The 17,523-nt window shown below is 40.7% G+C and overlaps 1 protein-coding gene across 1 annotated transcript in view; it reads right to left on the reverse strand.

The window, feature by feature from the left end:
• FSHR (follicle stimulating hormone receptor) overlaps positions 1–17,523 on the reverse strand; it is a 166,498-nt gene that overhangs the window by 111,910 nt on the left and 37,065 nt on the right. The window lies entirely within an intron of this gene.

The raw sequence follows: 17,523 nt of genomic DNA on the forward strand, positions 1-17,523 counted from the left end.
CATAAAATAAGTTGGGAAATGTCAGTTAGATACAGATGGCTGATGATATTGTTCATTATTCCATATCTTTACTGATGTTCTATCTACGTGAACTTTTGATTACTGAGAGACGAGGGTTAAAGCCTTCAAATACAGTTTTAGTTTTGTTCATTTCTCATTTAAGTTTTATCAGTTTTTGCTTCATGTATTTTGAAACAATATTGGATTATTTTTCAAATGGATTTGTCAACTGCATACGCATTTAAAATTGTTAAGTCTTTTTGACATTTTTAATTTTTTTTAAATGTAATGTCTCTTTTTATTCCTGGTAGTTTTCTTTGCTCTGAAGTCTACTACTTCTTTTTTTCCCCCTGAAGTCTAATATTAATGTAGACACTCTAACTTTCTTTTGATTAGTGTTTGCATGATATATCTCTTTGAATCCTTTTATTCTCAACCTTTCTGTAATATTATATTTAAAGTATATTTCTTTTAGCATACATTTGAATGACTTTATTTTAATTGGTGTGATTAAGTAATTTATTAATATGTTTAGATTTAGTTATTAACATGTTTAGATTTAGTTCTAACAGTTTCTAATTTGTTTTCTCTTTGTCACCTCTATTTCTTAAAACTCTGTTCCTCCTTTTCCTCCTTCTTTAGGAGTATTTGAATTTTTCAAATTATATTTGATGATATCTCTTTGTATAAATAATTAAGTGGTTGCTCCAGGGATTAAAATATAAACACTTAAAATTTCAGATAGCACTTAGAATTAATATTTTATGATTTCAAGAGCAATGTTGAAACCTAACCACCACATAGTCCTTTTAACCTTCTTCCTTCATGTCATAGCTGTCATATGCATTTCATTTACATACATTGAAAATCTCATCGGATCAAGTTACAATATTTGCTTAAATTGCCATATGTATTTAAAGAATTTAAGTGGGAAACAGAAGTGACAGCTCTACCTAAGACACAGAGGCAAACACACACAGGAGACTTCCAGCCAAGATGGAGGCCTAGACTGACATGCTACATCTCCCCCCACAACTAAGAAGGAATAAAACTGCTGCAAAGCTAGAAATAAACAGAAGTTCCAGAAACTAAATGAAAGTCTAATGTATGAAGTTTAAAGAAGTGGTGCTCTCCGAATGGGTAGGAGGGGTGAAGTCGGGGTGGAGAGGTAAAGCTGTGCTGGTGGTGGCATTGTGGCGATGGCGGCAGGACGGAGATAAGCACAGACACCTGTATTTAAGGGGAGGCGAGAAGCACCTGGGGAGCACCCCTGGCTGCAGACCAGACCCATCATCTTGCAATTCCAATGCTGGGAAAGGCAGACCCCCATTGCCTTGGACTGTGAGGCCCGGAGGGGGTGGAAATGGAGGAGGAGGCTCCCGATCTCTCAGCGGAGAGTGAATGGCAGGAATCCACCTTGGACCCCCGCCCCCACACAAAAGGCCACAGCATGGTGAGAGGTTTGCCTGGTTGTGATGAGTGCACAGGTCTCTGCCCCCTATAGTGTAGGAGGTGTGACAGCCCCACCCAGGAAGCAAAGATAAACACAAAACTGTGAGGATGGCACAGATCATGATAGAGATCCTGGTGATGCAGCTGACCAGACAGCAAATATCTAATCTAACAGAGCAGCAGATAGGAAATCTTTCTGAGGCACAGTTCAGAGCTTTGGTTATAAAAATGCTTACAGACCTAAGAGCAGATCTTAAACAAGATGGGGAAGGAATGAAGGCTAGTTCTGCTGAAATGAACAAAAACACATATGAAACCAGTGGTGAGGGCAAGAAAACCAGGGATCAAATAAAAAAATTGAAACATAGGGAAGGAACAAACAGTCAACCAGTGCAGAAAGAGGAAATGAAAAATGAGGAAAATGAGGAGAGGCTCAGACCTATGGGACAGCTATAAGCGGGCCAACATCTGAATCATGGGGTGCCAGAAGGTGAAGAAGAAGACCTAGAAATTGAAAAATTATGTGAAAAAATAATGAAGCAGAACTTCCCTAACTTGGGGAAGAAAATAGACTTACAGGTCCAGGAAGCACAGAGAGTTCAGAAAAACTGGACCCAGGGAGAACCACACCAAGACACATTAGAATCAAAATGTCAAAAATTAAGGATAAAGAGAGAATCTTAAAAGCAGCAAGAGAGAAGAAGAGAATTATGTACAAAGGGGTCCCAATTAGACTATCAGCTGATTTTTCAAAGGAGACTCTGCAGGCAAGAAGAGACTAGTAAGAAATATTCAAAGTAATGAAAAGCAAAAACCTACAGCCATGATTACTCTATCCAGCAAAGCTGTCATTCAGACAAGAAGGGCAGGTAAAGTGCTTCAAGGACAAAGTAAAACTGAACGAGTTCATCAGACCCAAACCACTCTTATATGAAATAACAAGGGACTTGTTTAGGAGAAAGAGAATCAAATTTATGAATATTAAAATGAAAACTGTATCACAACAACCAACAACAGAATCTAGGGAACCAAAACAAAGGCAAACTAAGTAGGCAACAAGAGTGTGAACAGAATTATAGGCATGGGGAAAATTATGGGGGGAGGTTAGCAGGAAGAGAGAAGGGGGAAAAGGGAAGCAGATGGTACAGGAATTAAGAAGCATAGTAGGAGGGAGTGGAGTAGACAGGAAGATGTCGAGAAGAACTATATGCACAACAAATGGGCATGGACTAAGGGGGGATGAAAACTGGAGGGCGGGGGTCACTGGGTGGAGGGGGACAAAGGGAAAAGAAATTGGGACAACTGTAACAGCATAATCAATAAAGCATATTAAAAAAAGAATTTAAGTGGGTTATATTTATATAGATATTGTAGATATTTTATCCTTTCTGTTGTTCTTCCTTTATATTAATGTTCTAGCTTTTTTCCCAGTACCCTTTTCCTTCAAACTGAAGAACTTTCTTCAAGACTTCTTTTAGAGCAGTTTTGATAGCAACAAATACTCTTGGTTTTTCTTCTTTTGCTAAAGTCTTATTTTATTCTTTAAGATTTTCTCATAGGACATAGAACTCTGGATTGAAAATTCTTTTAGAGCTTTAAACTGTAGTTCCATTAATGAAAACAAAAACACAACATACTAAACTTTATGGAATGCAGTAGAATCAATGATTAGAGGAACTTTATAGCTGTAAATGACTATATTAAAAAAAAAGAAAAGATCTCCAGGCAATAACCTAAACTGCCACCTTCAGAAATCAGAGAAAGAGGAGCCATCTAGATTAAAACAAGCAGGCTGAGCAGACTGAAGGACATTAGTATTAGAGTCAGAAAACAATAGAAAAAAAATATCAAAGAGGGCTTTTGAAAAATTAATAAAATTGACAAAACTTTAGGATGACTAAAGAAAAAGAGAGAAGACTTAAATTATTAAAATTAGGAATAAAAGATAAAAATGTATTACTTAATTTACAGAATAAAAGGGATTATAAATGAATACTGTAAACTACTGTATGCCAACAAATTAGATAACCGGGATGAAATAGCCAAATTCCTACAAAGACACAAGCTACCAAAATCAAATGAAAATAAATAGAAAATTTGAATGGACAAAGTAAATAAAGACACTAGATTAGCAATCAAAAACCTTCTCACAAAGAAAAGCCTAGGACTTCACTGGAGAATTTCAACAAGTGAGTTTTTGTGGAAATATTTATGTGTTGGAATTCAGTAACAAATCTTTAATATTCTGTTATATCCAATACAACCTGACAATAAGATTATGAGCTATGTTATTTCATACATTATCTTAGATGTCAATGTCCATGTAGCCGACTCATTCAACAATTGACCTGTTTGCTGGGTAACTAAAGATTTTTGCCTTCCTGATCTCCAGCCACTTTCAGGGCACATCCTCATTCTGTTTATTACCCAGAACTGGCCTGCAACTTCCTATCCTACCAGCTCTCAGCACACTTTTTCATTTTTATCTCCTGTCCAAACTCCCATCACACGATCCCTTCATGTTCATCCAGGCTATCACCTGTCTATTAGCAGTCACTCCCCATTTCTTTTTCTTTCCAACCCCTGGAAAACAGCAATACATTTTTTGTCTCTCTATATTTTCTTACTCTGGGCATTTTATGTAAACATAATGGTATAATATGTGGCCTATTGTGTCTGGCTTTTTCACTTAGCACGATGTTTTTAAGGTTTATTTATGTTATATCATCTATCAGTACTTTGTTTCTTTTTAGAACACTGTTGTATTCCATTGTATGGCTAAACCACATTCTATCTATCCATTCATCCCTTGCTGGACGTTTGAGTTGTTTCCACTTTTGACTATTACGAATAATGCTGCTATGAACATTCATGTGCACATTTTTGTGTAGATATAGGTTTTCAATTCTCTTGGGTATACATATGAGTGAAGTTGCCAGATTATATGAGAACTCAGTTTAACTTATTGTGGAACTGTTAAACAGTTTTTCACAGCAGCTACATTGTTTTCCATTCTTACTAGCAATGTAAAATGTTCTAATTTCTCCTCATCTTCATTAACACTTGCTATTGTCTGTCCTTTTTTATAATAGTCATCCTAGTGAGTGTAATGTGGCATTTCATTGTGGTTTTGCTTTGTAGTTTCCTAATGACTAAAGATGTTATGCATCTTTTCTTGCAGTTATTGGCCATTCATGTATCTTCATTGAAGAAATGTGTATTCAAATTCTTTGCCCATTTTGAAATTGGGTTATTTGTCTTTTTATTGAATTATACAAGTTATTTATATATTCTGGATACAAGACCTTTATCATTTATGTGATTTAAAAATATTTCCTCCCATTCTTTAGGATGTCTTTTCACTTTCTTTTTTTTTTTTTTCCTGTCTGAATTTTTTTTTCCAGATTTAATGTGTTTTATTGATTAAAATATTACATTTCTGCCACTTTCCCTTCCCTCTGCTCCCCTCCACCCGGTGGCCCCCTCCCTCCAGTTGTCCCCCCCTTTTAGATTATGTCCATTAGTTGTGCTTACAGTTCCTCCCAACCTCTCTCCGTCTATTCCATTCCCTCCTACCATGATCCCCAATTCCTATATTATCTCCCTCCCTCTCCCCACTCCCCCTCCCTGTTGGCCTCCCCCCACTATGTTTCCCTTACCCACAGTTCCTTTTCCACTCTCGTTGCCTGTTTTGTTTGCCTTTGTTTCATCTCCCTAGCTTCTGTTTTTTAAACCAGTCCCTTTAACTTCTCATATAACAGTGGTTTGGATCTAATGAACTCTTTCAGTTTTATTTTGTCCTGGAAACACTTTCTCTGTCCTTCTATTCTGAATGACAATTTCGCTGGATAGAGTATTCGTGGTTGTAGGTTTTGGATTTTCATTACTTTGAATATTTCTTGCCAGTCCCTTCTTGTCTGTAGGGTTTCCCTTGAGAAGTCAGCTGATAGTCTAATTGGGACCCCTTTGTACATAATTCTTTTCTTCTCTCTTGCTGCTTTTAAGATTCTCTCTTTATCTTTAATTTTTGACATTTTGATTATAATGTGTCTTGGAGTGGTTCTCCCTGGGTCCAGTCTCTTGGGAACTCTCCTTGCTTCCTGGACCTGCAAGTCTATTCCCTTCCCCAAGTCTGGGAAGTTCTCCTTTATTATATTTTCACTCAATTTTTCAAGTTCTAGTTCATCTTCCTCATTCTCTGGCAAACCAATGATTCTTATGTTGGGCCTTTTATAGCTGTCCCAGAGGTTTCTGATCCTCTCATTGTTGCTTGCCATTTCCTCTCGCTGCATTGGTTGACTGCTTGTTCCTTCTCCATATTCCAGTTTGTTGAAATGGACTCTGGATTCCTCACCATCTGTCTCGTATGTGGTTTTGTTCCTTTCGTTATGAAAGTTTTTCGCTTCTTTCATATCTTTTTCCTGCTCTTTTGTGAATTCTGTAAGCCACCTGATAACAATGGCCCAGAACTGAGCCTCTGACAGGTTTCTTATCTGTTCATCTGTCAGGTTCTCTATCTGCTGTCTGGTGAGTTGTGTCACCGGGATCTCTATATTTGTCTGCCACATTTTGACAGATGCGTTTTGTTTTCCTGGGCCGGCTGTCGGGGGCAGGGGGCAGTGCCTGCGTACGCATCACAAATCAGCGACCGCCGGGGCCTGCCTGTCCGCGACCTATTTCGCAGCCCTGTGGTGCTTTCTGTGGGGGCGGGGGTCCAATATGGATTCACACAGTTATTCAGCTAGGAGACCGGGATCCGTCCTCCCGCCCCCCTGGGCCCCACTGCTCAAGGCGATGCCGCGGCTGCTCCCCAGCGCCGGAGTCGGGCACGCCAGGGGCTTGATTGGAGTCGCGCACTGCCAGGGGCCTGATTGCCTCCAGGATTTTTCGCCGCCCCGCCCCGCCGCTCCGCAAACAGCTTTGCCTTCTTTAACTCTTACCTGCCCAAATGGCACCGCTGGTTTATAACTTCATATGTTGGGCTTCCGTGTAGCTTTATTTTCTGGAATTTCTAGTTATCCTTTGTTTTGAAGTAGTTGTGTTCCTCTATAGTTGTAGAGGGAGACCTAGCGTGTCCGTCTAAGCCTCCATCTTGACCGGAAGGGCTCTTTTCACTTTCTTGATTGTGCCCTTTGAAGTATAAACTTCATTATTTTTGATGACTTCAAATTTATCTCTGCCACCTAAACAGTTTTTCAGTTTCTGATATAAAGGTATAGGAAGAGGAAGGATGGAAAGGCATCTTGGGATCAGACTATAAGAGCTTTCATTCCATGTCAGTATTTCTTATATATTTTTTCCATTATTGCTTTTCTAAGGAGGCTTTTTGACAAATACTTTCCCCCTAATCTTCTACTCTTGCTATTCTCATGAGATTTTTGTACCATAGATATACTGTAGATCTGTTTTAATACTGTATATATAAATATATGTTCATGAAATATTCTAGATTAAGTTTTATTTAAGTGGCTTAACCAGTTTTGTGTGCTCAAGGGATCATCAAGCCTGGTCTCCATTTTAACACTATTTTTCTCTCATACATAAAAGGAGTAAAAACTACCTTTCCTCTCCTTGCCAAGAACAAATTTTGCCTCCTTAGGGCAATATTGTCTCATTGAGAAGAAATGTTCCAGGTAAATATGTTTGGACTCGACCTGGGAACAAAATGGGAACCACCAAGGATTTCTAGGACAGACAGATATTGAACCATTGATGTGGCTCTTCTAATAATTGGTTAGATTCTTCCTTCTACAAAAAGCAAAAGATAAAAATTAACTCAGGCTCACATCAAAAAGTAGGACTGGCAAATCTCCCAAAACTTGATCACAAGACAAGATTTAGAAAAAGTAAGGCCTGCTTCAGGTAGGACCATAGAGGCCCCCTTCTGTCCACCTTTTCCAAAGCTGACAACTTGGAGCCCCTTGTGATTAGAGGTGGACCTAAGCACTGGTCTTGGATAGTGCTTAACATCTCAGGTTGTTCCAGGTGGTACTTAACATCTCAGAACAATGAGCACATTCTGGGATGGCATCCTCAGAGATCTGTGGGTCTACCTCTAGTGGCTGGTTCATCAGCAGAGAGGCCCACCTTTCTTCTTGTTAAGTGAGGGTGAAAGTGGGGTGGTGGTGGTGGTGGTGATAAGAGTCTCTAAACCATTGTATCTGATTCTGGATCTAAATTAAATAATCTACATAAGGGTCAGGGTGTCTTTCTCATGATGTTACAGATCAGACATAAGAAAGCTTACACCACTCTTTACCTTGGAATAAATGTGGAATAAAGACAGATCAATGTATGGCAGAGTGAGTAGAGAACATCAACTGCTATATATATTTTTTTTCTATTGTGATGTGAGTATCTATTGGTTGTTCCCAAGCCCAAATGCCATGACTAGGGTGAGCTATGGTTTTCTTATCCTCTAAAGAGACATTGAAAGACTCACCATTATCATTGTAATTTCAGTTTATAAAAGTTTGGGGAGATGACAGTATCAGTGATTATGCCAGAGAGAACAGTGTTAAAATTTAATAAAATGGAGACCAGGCTTGATGATCCCTTCAGCAGATAAAACCAGTTAAGCCATATAAGTGAAACTTACTCTAGCATATTTTATGAATGTAAGAGAAACTTAGGTTATTTCTTGTAAGTGCTTCTGATAATCATAAATAAAAGTTAAGTCATCTTCCTAAAATTATATAAGATAATCACTTTTAACCAATCCACTTCCATCTGGAAAGACTCATTGTAATAACCAATCATTGTAAAGGTTAAACAACACCCTCATTTTCACTTTATAAAGCATCCTGTAACATCCTTCCTCTGAGAGTCATAGCATTCTCAGATTTGAATTATCCCTGTGCGTGAACAGTTTGTCTCTTGCTTAATAAAATATTAATATCAAGTAAAGCTCTCTGAATTTTCTTTTAACAGTGGAAAAGGTCATTGTGTAGCAAACCCTGACATGGAGGAAGATTAAAGTAGACTTAATATTTGCAAAATGCTGACCCTGGGCCCAGTGACCCCTCAGAGAAAGGGGTGATCCTTGAAGCTGGCAAGTTGCTGTTCTCTAGCATCCCAGAAGGCTGATCAGACTAACAGGTACACCTTGACCTTCTGGTCAGCCATTGCCATTTCCTTGCACTACAGAAAGTTACTTTGTATTGAGTAGGAATAGGTGGTGCTCTGAAGGAGGGAAAGGGCAGGAGCATGGTGGTGTCTTTGTGTGGTCAGAGTTCAAAACAATTCACCATGGAAAGTTTCTCTGAGAGCCATTCCACTTCCATTCTCTTTTGTATCCATCAAGGTTTTCCTTTTACATAGAAAAAAAGAGGAAAAGTTTAAGAAAAAGAAATGTTTCTGTTCAGTTTTCTCTTTGCATTCTAGTCAAGCTATGATTTTGACAGAAGTGAGCTGATTTGCAAAGTTAATAAGAGAAAAACGGTTTGCACAAAGATGCATTGTGTTCCCAAGGGCATGTGGAATGGAATGAGAAAGGGACTTAAGGGTGCCATGAGTGTGAAGAGGACTGAAGCTGCTTCATTGGGTCTTTCTTTCTGGAGGGAACAGGGTGGAGAGAGAAGGGTGCAGTCACCCCATCTCACCCAGGCAGTCTAATGGGTCCAGCCCTGCTTGGCCCTGAAATGCTCAAAACTCCCCTAGGTAGGTAGCAGGGTGAGGGAGAAAGATGTAGTAGAGAGGGAACCAGCCTTCCAAAGCTACATGGGGCTTTTGGAGGGTGAGAAGGATCTGGCAGTGGAGACCCCAGAAGCAAAATTCAGTAAATCCAGGTAGCAGATAGAAATATTTGTTTTGGGTGGAAAAGTTCATAAATACTAGGACTTCGGGGAAAGGGGCTCAAGCCATGAATCCTGGACAGGATAATTGCAGAGGATGAGGACTTGGGGCCAATCACACTTTGTCCTTCTCAAAAAAACATAACACAAAGCATAAAGGTTGAGTGTATTTTTACCAAGATAATTTGGTGTATCCGAATATCAAGAATGGCCTTGAAGAGCAAAAAACGTCAGCCCGTATTGAAAGAACAGGGGCAGTGTCTTTCTCTTTGCCTTGGTGTGTGGGGCAGTGGTAAGGACAATGCTGTTGGTATTTATATGCATCAATTGTGTTGTGATGGCAGCTCCTCTCCTTAGCTTTCCCCACCACCTACCGCCACCTCGGTTACTCCTGAGATTGGATGCCCTCTTTCATAATTTTGGTGAAATGGCTATGGTCCCAAGAAAGCTTTCTTAAGGTTGCTTCATGCATTAGAAGGCCAGACACCTCCTCTTATGTGCTTAAAAAACAGAAGTTTGAAATTAAATATCAAAACTCAGGAAGCTGAGAAAAAAATAAATGGAAAAGATTTAAAAGAGAAAAATAGGTGAAGTTTCTGCTTTCTCAGAAAGATCAGGCTCTGCAAGCTAACTCTCATCAACGTGCCTGTTGGTTCTCCCTCCCCAAATGTCCCATCTCAATCTCAACACTGATACATTTAGTCGTTCAGGACAAAGCCCCTATGTCCTTGTGAGCAGTGCTACCCTGCCATCAAGCTGGGAGCTGTGGGACTCAAGGCCACCCGGCAGACAAACAAAGCTCTGCAAGGAGTTAAGTCTGAATGTACTGACCTTGACTCACCGTGTGGGGCTGGCAGGATCTTCTGAGTGGGAATGAGAGTGGTATGCTGACTTGGAGGAGGTTCATGGGAAGCTGAGGGTACCTCTCCCTCCTGACATTCAGCAAAGCTAGATCTTACCCTAAAAATAAATGGCGAGGCCTTAAACAAATCATTTGATCCCTCCAGGCCTCAGTTTTCTTCTCTGTAAAGTAGGCATATGATCATCGGCTCTTTCTCTGACCAACTTATTAAGAAGGCCAAATGAAGCAATATTTGATAACTATTAAATACTATATGGGTGTTGTTAAGAGATTTCAAGAGTATAAAGATAAAGGCTCTCTTACCAGCCCATCTCTCTTAATGGACCCCAAGGCCTAAAATATCTTGAAAGAGAATCAAGTCTTCATGTTAAACAATGAGATGACACCTGAAGTGCACATGCTCCAGGGAGAAGGTGTGCAATGGCACATTTATACCTAGAGGTCACTGACTGCATCAGAGATGTCTGGAGAGCCAGAAGTGACAGGGGAGGAAAAGAGAGAGAGCCCTCCTGCACACAGTGGCTCCAGGATAAGGATGTGGGTGCACAGGGATTAAGATGAGGGAAGACAAGGTTCTCAGGATAAATGCCACCAATTTTACAACTTGGCTGGGGGCTGATCTGACCATTCAGGGCTTTTCTTAGGAGATACAGATTGAAATTATGGAAGAAAAAAAGATATGCTCTTTAGAAGGTTTTACTCCATACATGGCATTGAAAAGACATTTTATTAAACTCGCGTTTAACCCCAGGCCCATGGCGTGGAGCAACATTCTTGACACTAAGTGTGTGTCCCTGGCTGTTACCCACATTTTGTTCATTAGGACTCAACCAGACAAATACCTCAGTGTAGTTAATTCTCCCAGACATTTCTTGTCACGTGACTTTACCTCTCCTCTAACGCAGAGCTTCCAAACTAATGTGTCATCTCACACTGGTGGGCTACGAGGGGGCTGCATATGTGCAAACCCTTTCAGCTCTCTGGGCAGCCTCTCACCTTAATCATTCCTGTCACGACCACAATGAGCCTTTTCTTTATTATCCTAGTTTGAGTGTGCCATGATGTGAAAGAAGTTGGAAAGCATTGCTCTATTCCATTTTCTGCATGACTGTAGAGGAAGAGTAAGGAGACCTGAGCAACTAGTGTTGGGTGTGTTTTTGAGAACACTGAGACTGTACTGGGATGGAGGGGAAGTTGTGGCCTGAAGGTTAAAGGTAACTGTGATAGTGAGGAGGATGATGAGGGGACATACTCCAGAGACAGTTAAAAGAGTCAAAAGTTTAGCCCTGGCCAGTGTGGCTCAGTTGGTTGGAATGTCATCTGAAAACTGATTGCATGTTTGATTCTCAGTTAGGGCACATACCTAGGTTGTGGGTTTGATCCCTGATTCAGGCACATATGGGAGGCAGCCAATCTTGCATTGATATTTCTTTCTCTCTCTTCCTCTCTCTCTAAAGAGCAGTGAAAAAATGTCCTTGGATAAGGATAAAAGAAAAAAAAAAAGAGTCAAAAGTTTAGCACTGGCCACTGTGGCTCCATTGGTTGGAGCATTGTCCCATAAACCATAAGGTTGAGGGTTTGATTCCCAGTCAGGGCACAGGCCTGGGTTGTGGGTTTGGTCCCCATTTTGGGTGCCAATGAGAGGCAACAAATTGATGTTTTGCTTTCACATCCATGGTTCTCTCTCTCTCGCTCTCTCTCTCAAATCAATAAGCATGTCAAGTGAGCATTTTTAAAAAGTATCAAAAGTTTAGATACCTAGCTAGATATGGGGCCTTGAAGAGTCATTCATTTCATAAATCATTTATAACCTCATCTGTGCCAGGAGGGGAACAAAGGGACAGTTAGGAAAATTGGGAGAAGGAGGGGAAATAGGGCAAATGTAGTTTGAGATACATAGACCAGAGATATGAGACCTGGTCCAATGAAGAGAAAACCACCTGTGCTGGAAATCTTCCTGTGCCTGTCACAACCCAGCGCAGCTCAATATCACGTCTAAGAAGCCCCTCTGTGGCCCCTCAGAAATTAATTGCTTTCTCCTTCATACCACCATGATGGGGAATCAGAAAGCCACTCTGCCACATTAGGAAAATGAAAATAACATTTTCAATTAGGAAGAAAATAAGATATCCTTCAGTTAAAAAGGATTGAAAAATTTCCACTTCTCTCAGGAAATTTAAGGCATCTGGTTCCATGGGACCAGAGTTAGGAAGAAGGAAAGAAAGTCTAGGATGAGAGCTGGGCCACAGAGGTGGCCGATCAGGAGGAAGTGCCTGAGAGGCAGATCGGAACAGTTACAGGAGGGGCCGAGAAGAGTGCATCTGGGAGCAGGATTTGCATGTTGATGGTATGCAAACTGATTCAGTCAAGAATTTTCCCATTTACATGTGGTCTGGCACCCTTTATATTTAATACGTACATTATTATTCAGTAACAACAGCCAATTTAGTGCTTACTCCCTGCTAAGTATGGTTCTGTGTGCCTTAGCTTTACAACTCATTTAGTTCTTTCAGTACCCATGATGTAGGAAGCATCTCCGCCTTCATCTTATAGGTGAGAAAAACTGAGGCACAGAGCTGATAAATTTAGGGACGTGACAGACGGAGGATTTGAACATAGGCCATCTGGCCTTAATGCCGAGTAATTACCACTTAATATACTATCGCTGCTCGTTAAATTCCTCAGTAGAACTTTCTGTGAAGGGTACTTGTCTTACAAATAATTTATTTCTAGGTAGGTATATGATATTCACTGATATTCCACAAAAGTAAATTAGCTGACACAATTCAAGGAATAGTGAATGGACAGAGGTTCGACATCTATTAGTTTTTAATTGATTGCATATATGTCACCCTCACTAGATTTTAAGCCTCTTGAAGATCAAGGGTTTTATTTTCTCTGTCCTCTTATAACAGGTGGTATAGAATTTGTATAAAGCAGGGGATCATAAATGCCAATCAGTCAAGTCTCCCTCCCCCACATTTAACAGTTTTGTACAGTTTCCAACCATATCGGCATTTACTAGTCAAAAAGCTGCTTTTTGTGCTGCCCTCCCACAATGTGGAACTGGAGACTGAAGGCGGATACCCCGCCAGAGACAACATTTCCAGCCCCCTTGCATGTTGGTGGGCCTGTCTGCAATTCTGGCAATGGAATTGAGTGGAAAAGCCATGCAACCAGGGACTTCGTTGGAAGGAGATGTAAGTTTTTTCATGTAAATCACCATGATTTGGAGAGGTTGCTTGCTCTAACAACCTTATGAATATACAGCAATTTCTTTAAATTAAATAAAACGAGAGTCCTGAGTCTTGCTTCACATATGGCCTTTGGCCATGTAGCTTGACTGGGGACAGAACCTCCTGGGGACTTAGCTTTGTCCTGATTCGTCAGTTGTGGCCATCTTGTCCTCATTGAAGCACCAGGACACGTGAGAGAGCCCACGTTCTGAGTGTAGGAGAGAATGGTAGTCCCAGAATGCTCCTCTGACAAAGGGCCATTGTATAACCAGCCATTATTTCATTCCTTCCCAGCTCTTGTTATGCCTCCTGTTCTTTGTTGGCTGGTCCTGTGAGGGAAATTTTTGTTTTAATCCACTGTCTATTCTTCTCCTCAGGTGTTTTTGCCTTTAAAATGCCTTTGGTCTTTGAATGCAGACTGATCATAGTTTTTGCTGTAAGAATAATCATCTGCTTGCAGCTCAGCTGGTGACTTCGTTTCTCTGGCCAGCTGGGGAAAGTATTATTATTAGACAATTTTTCTTCTGTCTGAGGGGAAAGAGACAGCGATTTGTTCCTCTATTCAGGCCTCAGAAAAAGGTGAAAAATATCCTTTCCTGGTGGCTTTTGTGTCTGAACACCCCACACAGTGGGAGAGGAAGCAGTCATTGCCCAGAATGGCAGGTTGACTGATTGAGATCATGTATGATGAGACCTCTCCTGACACAGCTCTGCAGCTGGTGCTCTTCATGACTCCTGAGCAAGGATCCATTATGAGTTTCATGGGGGGTCCGGGAACCTAACAGGAGACTTGGCAGGGAAAATCTCCAAATTCTCTATATATTCCTGATGAGCTCTGCTTCTGAAACGTTCCTATTTTGTTCTCCTTAGTAATTATTTCTTACACTGGAACAGTACATTGTCTCCACAAAGTGATTCCACATGGATCAGCCCACAGGGTTCTTGCAAAATCTTGGTGAGGCAAGTAGGGGCAGGCAATATTCCCCGCAATTTATAGGAGAGGAAACAGAGGAAAAAGTTACACAGCTTCTGAATGATAGGGTCGCATCTAGAGTCTCTTGTACATTTTTGTCACTTGATGGTGTCACTTCTCATGGAAAGTGAGATTAAGGCGTTGGTTATATGTGTGAGCTTCTTGTAATTGGAGTCCTCAAGTTCAGCAAAGAGAAAAATCCCATTCTAATCATTACATTTCCATTCACAAAACTTTAAATAGATATGACCAAGGTGCTTCAGGATAATGCATATGTATTGTGACAAGAAGGTGAAGTTGGGTAAGAGAAGTGTGACTTTTTTTCTAATAAAATACATCTGGATATACTTATGGGTGAGATCATTATATGTTGGATTTTCTTTAAAATAATACAGTAGAGGAGGTTTAGAGAAGGTGGCAGAAACAGATGAAACAAGATTGGCTATTTAATGATATTGTTGAAACTGAGTCTTAGGTATTAAGTATACTGGGGTTATTATGTTACTTTCTGTGCATTTATGAATATTTTTTAAAAATTGATAACTAAATGCTAGACATATAAAGAAGCACTGATAGGTGGAGAAGCTCCTATCTTTAGAGTCTTTAAGTGGAAGTAACAGAACACTTGGTGAACACATACAAGAGAACACACGGAATGCAAATGCTTTTGTTGTGAACAATGCTTCATTTAGGTTTTCAAGTTGCACCAAAATATTTAAGATGAGCTGGTCATGCTGTATTAAAAGATGCATTAATGCGAAATGGACCATTAGGAATCCAGCCCAAATGTCCCCTTGGGAGAAAGCAACTATGGGGGTGAGGGGAGGGAAAAGAGAGGCCGGTCGATAGAACATGCTTGAGCAACAGGAAGAATTGGTAATAGCACAGCGCTCTAGGAGCTGTGACAAAAAGCAAAAACAGGTATCTTGTGGAAAGGGTGCCCTTTACCACAAGCCTTAACTACTGGTGACCTTGAGAAGATGCCAATGCCTCCAGACTTGTGAGGCTGGTAGCTCCCAGAGCCAGTTCTGCTTGACAGAGCTAAGCCTGTTTAACACATTGCTCATCCTGCTGGCAAAACACTGGTGGGAAAACTGTGCAGATGGCCTTATGTGGTTCTGCAAATCTGGTAGGTGCTGAGGGTGAGAGGCTGAGCCCCAAGAATGCTACATTCTCAGCTGCTGTGAGTTATTGTCTCCTTGGGGCTGGATTTAGAGGGATGATTGTTTATGAAAACAGTTCATCCAGCAACATATCCCCCTTATGTTCTGGGAAGCTGTGGATTTACAGGCAGGGAGAGAGCTGATGTCAGCTCAGCAGGTGAGGAGATGAGATTTAAATCGAAAACCATTCAAGCCTTTTTTTGTTTGTTTTCCTTTTGCCCCAAAGTTTTTTTCCCCCTTTAACTCAAGGATAAATAAATACAGCCTGTGAGAATGTGAGTTTATCTACCTCCATTCCCCAAAACAACTAGTTTTAATAGAATTGAATCATTCCATTAGAGACATGGCTTCTGGTTTCCTATTATGACAGTGACATTTTGTGGGAAGTGGTTTCTGAATTAAAATTGAGCAGAAAAGGACCTCAGAACACATTGAGGGAAACTTGGAGCCCAGGTACATAGGCTCCGACAAAATTCCAGACTTGGGGGTAGCAAATTCTGCCTTTGCATTGGTTACATACAAAGAGCCTGAGTTGTTTCACACCCATTACCTCCCATCATTCTCAAGTGACCCGTGAGTTGGTTCAAATGAACCTTATTACTCCCACTCAGAAGATGGAATAATTAAGGCTTCGAGAGAAATGCAGTCAGTCAGAAGCTCATTTCTCCAGATCCAGGTCACACCAGCAAAGCACGCTGCTCTCCCATCCACAGGATTGCTATGCTCCTGTGCCTCTCTTGCTGCGAACTTGCTCTCCAGGAAGTTTACCTTTTAACTTCCCTCCCCGTGTGAACGAACAGCTTCAGAGCCCCAGCATCGCCCCCTTGCCAGGATAGCCACCTGCACCTATGGAAGCTTCCCTGAGTCACACATCGCAAGGCTAGTGTTATCTAAATGCTAAACAAGGCGATTAGGGAACAATCAATTCTGCATCCTGGGGAGCCTCTGTGGACTCATACATTTATTCTTGACCAAGACAATATTCTCTTAATGCGTCACTTTAACATAATGTATCAGAACCAGCGGGCTATATTTTCCTTTGTTCACAGACTACAGTCTTGCTTTTGGGGAAGCACTTCAGAGAAAAAAATATCAACGAGAAAGTCTGCACATTAACTTGGAATCCTGCCTTCAAACTTTGGCTGCAGTACTTAACAGCTGTGTGACCTTGGGTAAGTGAGTTACTGCTTCTGAGTCTCAGTAGCCACAACTAAGAAAAAACAAGGAAAGTAAGAAGCCTAGAGGGTTAATATGATACTCAAAAGGGGTAATACATGTGAAAATATCTTGGAAAGTATAATAAAGAGTGGCAACAATTACAATACTTTTATATTATTGAAGAAGGAAGAAGTTCAGATGGTTTCTCTCTCACTCTGCCTTGGGGAGACATATGCAACCTGAATTCAAATAAAAGCAGAAATTGTTGGGGAAGGGAGTGTTAATAACATATTAGGCTCAGAGCTGAAAATTGTTACAATGATTATACAAGTCTTTGAGTGTGGTAAGAAGCAATGTGACATGAGGGGATTCAAAGTACCTTAACTTTGAAAGGTAAGAAGATATACAGAGAAAGTGTTATTACCTCATGCTAAAATACAAAGAACCAGAACTTAGTTTAAGTCACTTGGCTGAAAAGTTTGTTTGACCTCATCCCTGCCCTTAGAGAATGATTCTATCTAAGCCCAGTTGCAGGAGACAGGATGTGATGTATAAAGAAAGCAGCTGGCTCCCTCAAAACCCAAAGTGATGAGTGGAGAACACCCGGCTGATAGGAAGAGGGCAGATAGAAAGACATGGGCCACAGCATGACCCTTCATCGGATCCAACCAGAACACCTGGAGGGATGAGAGGGATCATTACAGCTGGATGAACCTCTCTAGACCCAGCTCTTTACAAATGTGGAACATGACAATTCCTATGATATTATTATCTCACAGCGAGGTCAAAGAGGTGGATTACTTATTCACCCACCACATACTTATTGAGCACCTGCTATGTGCCAGACACTATTCTAGGGTTGGTGTTGTCCTGGTATGTATGGACT

This window comes from Furipterus horrens, unplaced genomic scaffold (genome assembly GCF_987537825.1).
Source record: "Furipterus horrens unplaced genomic scaffold, mFurHor1.1.pri manual_scaffold_6, whole genome shotgun sequence".
Classification (NCBI taxonomy): domain Eukaryota; kingdom Metazoa; phylum Chordata; class Mammalia; order Chiroptera; family Furipteridae; genus Furipterus; species Furipterus horrens.